The following is a 3,938-nucleotide window of genomic DNA, read 5'->3' on the forward strand; positions in this document are numbered from 1 at the left end:
AGTTAATGGCCCTAGCCCTTTTTGATTCTACACTTAACACACCCAAACTGCTTAAACGCCCATCAGTCATGGAGCTTCTCAAGGCAGTTTTGATTAACTTTAACACTGAAAAACTACGCTCACAGGCTGCAGTGCTCACAGGTAACGCAAGTGCAATTTTGCACAGTTTAAACATTTGGTGGAAGACCTTCCTATATGGCTCCAGAAAGACAGTGAGCTCTGTTAATTTCTTTGGTGTTTCCTGACCACTACTTTGCTTCCTTCCAAGAATCAGCTTAAAGGCATACTATGCAACATTTTTCAGTTAATTAATGTGTTCCATACCGTTTTTGAGGATTAAATGAGTCATTTCAGGTCGAACAAAGATTTTCTCGGTCGCCCTGGTGGTCTGTGGGGGAAATACCGTACTTGCAATGGCATACCGCGCACGTGACGTCACCGTCTCAAGAGCAACGCCCCTTTTGCCGTTTAGGTAGGGCCAGAGCCATAGAGAGAAAAAGAGTCGCGACACTCCCATTGGACTGCGTTGTACGCTTTTTGCTGCATACTTCCGGGGTATGCAGCCTCGTGTAGTTCCAAAAAGCTATTCTATGGCGTTGGACATCATTCACTTCCATTGCTGACTGTCGAGTAACTTCTGAGGTAAGTTGATTAAATAGCTACCTGTTTTGAATTGTCAACTGTCTATATTGTATCATAGGCCATTTATGATGCATATACTGATCTTTTGTTGTATGTACACAGCGTAATTATATATATTTTTTTATCTTGGTAGACGACCGATTGCCTGCTAGTTTGTTAGCTTGACTTGCCTTCTGTGATGGTAACGTTATATCCAGGGGTAAATTGATTAAATAGCTACCTATTTTGAACTGTCAACTGTCTATATTTTATCAGAGGTCCTTTATGATGCATATACTGATCTTTATTTGTATGTACACAGCGTAATTATATATATATTTTATCTTGGTAGACCACCGATTGCCTGCTAGTTTGTTAGCTTGACTTCGCCCTCTGTAAAGGTAGCACTAACGTTATATCCAGGCGTAAGTTGATTAAATAGCTACCTCTTTTGAATTGTCAACTCTGTATATTATATAAATAGGCCCTTTATGATGCTTATATTTATTTGTACGTGCACAGTGCAATTTAGAAATATATTCTTAACTTGGTAGACAACCGATTTTCAGTCATTGCCTGCTACTTTTATCTCGATTTTGCCAGCTGTGAAGAAGGTATCGCTACACCAGAAATTACGCAGTTCATTAGTGAATCTTTGACATCTTTTATTAAGTAAGTTATTGATGTTATATCACTAGGATCATTAAGGTTGACTAGGACGTTTTTTTAGGTTGTATCTGCTGAACCTGGCGGTGTTAGCCAGTCAGCTGAGTACTGTGTATCTGATGCTAGTAGAAATAAGTTTTGTTTAATCACACCCTTGAAAGGGCTGTTTAGCTGGATTGCATGTAGGAATACAAATTATTCCACACAAAAAAATATCATAAGCCATAATAAGCTTTAAAATGTTTATTACTCAGACAGTAGTGTGACTAATTTGTTCTCCAAACACTGCTGCTGCAGGTGGCTGCTGCTGGAGGCGATGACTGCTTGAGCTGGCTGATGTTGGCGAAGGATGGTGATGGCGGCTGCTGGCGCTGGCAGCTGGTGCTGGCCATGGCTGCTGGTGGCGACTGCTGACTGCTGGAATAAGAGGAGACTTGAGGCTGTGGAGACTGCGGACGGTGTGCCGGGAATGGAGTGGCCGAGTACATCCATGGCAACCAGTAAGGTGTTCGTCAGTGGCCTAGATGGTATGACCTTAGGTGAGGAGGTCTGCTGTGTGGAAATCGCCTTCTTGGTCTGACTCTTGCTGCCAAGGTACCCCTTATTACGGCTGTTTGCCTTCCTCTCAGCTCCGATGCACTTTGAGTGAATCCTTAACCTCAGCCTGATATATGTTGAAAGGATTTTTTTTTTCAGCTCATGGCATGAGGGAAGGTTGCTGTCCAGACTCATGGCCTCTCTTTCAGCTGTTCCACTACGTTGGAGGATTCCATAAGGGAATCACTCGTCTGGGAACGGAAGAGGTGCTCCACGTGCTGCAGGAGAGTGAACAGCTCATCGGATGGCCGGTATAATGCACCCCTTTTAAATTCCTTTAACTGTAGTAAAACAGCTTTCTCACTTGTTGTGTTGGTTACTTTTTCAACCAGTGCACACTGGCATTCCTCACAGAGCGAGAAGCTGATGACCCTCTTCGCTACGTATCCAGCCAGGTGGTAGAGGACACAAGACTCGGTCTTTGTGAGGTCAGGTGGTGATGGGTCTACCAGCTGCTCCACTCTCACAACCTCAGAAGCACTGCAGTTGCTGTTCTTGTTGTCCAAGAAGTCCGCCAAGTGGTCTGATGCATCTTCCAGGTAACTGCCAGTATGCGTTGTCGAGAGGAACTGCCCTACAGTGGCAGCCCGTAGTGCATAGTGGAACTCCACAGGTGTCGGGACTGAGTTCCTCTGACGTATGCAAGAAAAAGTTTTTTCTAGGCAGTCCTGAGTGAACCGGCTTGTTAGGACAAATTTGTGCCCCTGTCTCAACAGATCTTCCTGGATCTCCAGGATCGTTGTGGCCATCATCAGTCCTGTCTGGACTGGTTTCCAGCTGCCCTGGGGAACGATCTTCAGGCCCTGAAAAAGATGGATCGAGTCACGGAGGAAGCTGATGGCCTTTTCATACTCTTCCATCTTGAAGTGACTGAGGGCAGTGACAACATTGCGGGACGACATGAGGTCAAACCAGTGGTCCATCTTATCCAAAAACCATGCCGTTGTAAGGTAGGACTCTGGTCTGCGCTCCTCCTGTACCATGTACCTCAGGGCGGCACTTGTTGCTTTGCTGAACACATGCATTGCTGAACTCACCTTCATTTTTTCGAAATGGCTAGGCTCTAGGACACCTCTGGACAAATTGGGTGCCAGCTTAAGTGCCATGCCCTCTTGGAAGGACACCAGATCATTTAAAGGGGCAACAGAGACCTCACTGGACGGCAGCTGCTCCTTTTCCACCACATCCTGAGGTATGGTGATGATGTGACCACGGATAATGGCACTCTTCAAGTTTTTGACGCGATGAGGAACGTCAGGCATGAAATGGAGGCGCTGGTTTGGCTCAACAGGATGCTGGATCCATGGTTTGTCATAGGTCACCCCAAAGGACTTCCACATTGCTCTATTGGGGCTCCCCATGTCTGTGGTGATGTTAAGCACATGAAGCCCTACAGATGCTGCCGCTTCAACAATGCTGACTATGATGTAAACTGCACCATTGGTGGAATTGCCGCTGTAGTGGTAAGCCACGACTTGTTTCCACCGCATTGTAGCTCCAGCCAGCATAAACACCAGTGCATGCGTCGCTTGTCCTTGGTGGTCAGGCAGCGTGATGTTGCCAAATAGCCTCCCCGTTCCCAGATGGAGCTCCACGCCTGGAGTAATGGACATTTCATCTAAGGTAAGCACACACTCTCTCTACATTTCACTCATGCCACCTGCCTTCAGCATCAGCATCTCAAACACTTCCCCCAAAACTCCCGGCTCCAGCTTTACATGTTGCATCCTCCTTTGCAGCGTGCGGATGTTAGGCAGTGGAATTTGCATTTGCTGGAGGGTTTTATAACCGGTGGTGCCAGCGGTAAATCTTATTTTTATAGCTTTTTTAATTGTCTCCTTTCCCCACCGTATTCCTCTCTTCTTTTCCTGTCCAAGGGCTGTCATTTGGTCTCTGTTAAACATTTGGGTGAACTTCTGATTAACTAAATTGTTCCTCTTTCTTAGCGCCAAATTCATTCTTTTTTGCTGTGCTAGAGCCCTCTCTGCTCTCCTTCTCATTAACTTCTCCATTTTAAGTTTCCTTATTAGGTCCTCCACAATTGCACTATTAGA

The 3,938-nt window shown here is 45.7% G+C and overlaps 2 long non-coding RNA genes across 4 annotated transcripts; both read left to right on the top strand.

Annotated features, from left to right (window-relative positions):
• Positions 1-1,584: 1,584 nt before the first annotated feature.
• LOC118556766 lies at positions 1,585-2,626 on the top strand. Of its 3 annotated transcripts, none has more exons than XR_004927345.1 (4): positions 1,591-1,881; positions 2,034-2,135; positions 2,239-2,423; positions 2,601-2,626. It is a non-coding gene; the product is annotated as an uncharacterized LOC118556766 (long non-coding RNA). The 3 variants fall into 3 exon arrangements; XR_004927346.1 differs by having other exon boundaries at positions 1,595-1,881; positions 2,280-2,423; XR_004927347.1 differs by lacking the exon at positions 2,601-2,626 and having other exon boundaries at positions 1,585-1,881; positions 2,217-2,295.
• Positions 2,627-2,762: 136 nt separating this feature from the next.
• On the top strand, positions 2,763-3,306 carry LOC118556770. The gene is made up of 3 exons (XR_004927352.1): positions 2,763-2,834; positions 2,945-3,076; positions 3,202-3,306. It is a non-coding gene; the product is annotated as an uncharacterized LOC118556770 (long non-coding RNA).
• Positions 3,307-3,938: the final 632 nt, after the last annotated feature.

The sequence above is a fragment of the Fundulus heteroclitus genome, chromosome 21, assembly GCF_011125445.2.
Source record: "Fundulus heteroclitus isolate FHET01 chromosome 21, MU-UCD_Fhet_4.1, whole genome shotgun sequence".
Lineage (NCBI taxonomy): Eukaryota > Metazoa > Chordata > Actinopteri > Cyprinodontiformes > Fundulidae > Fundulus > Fundulus heteroclitus.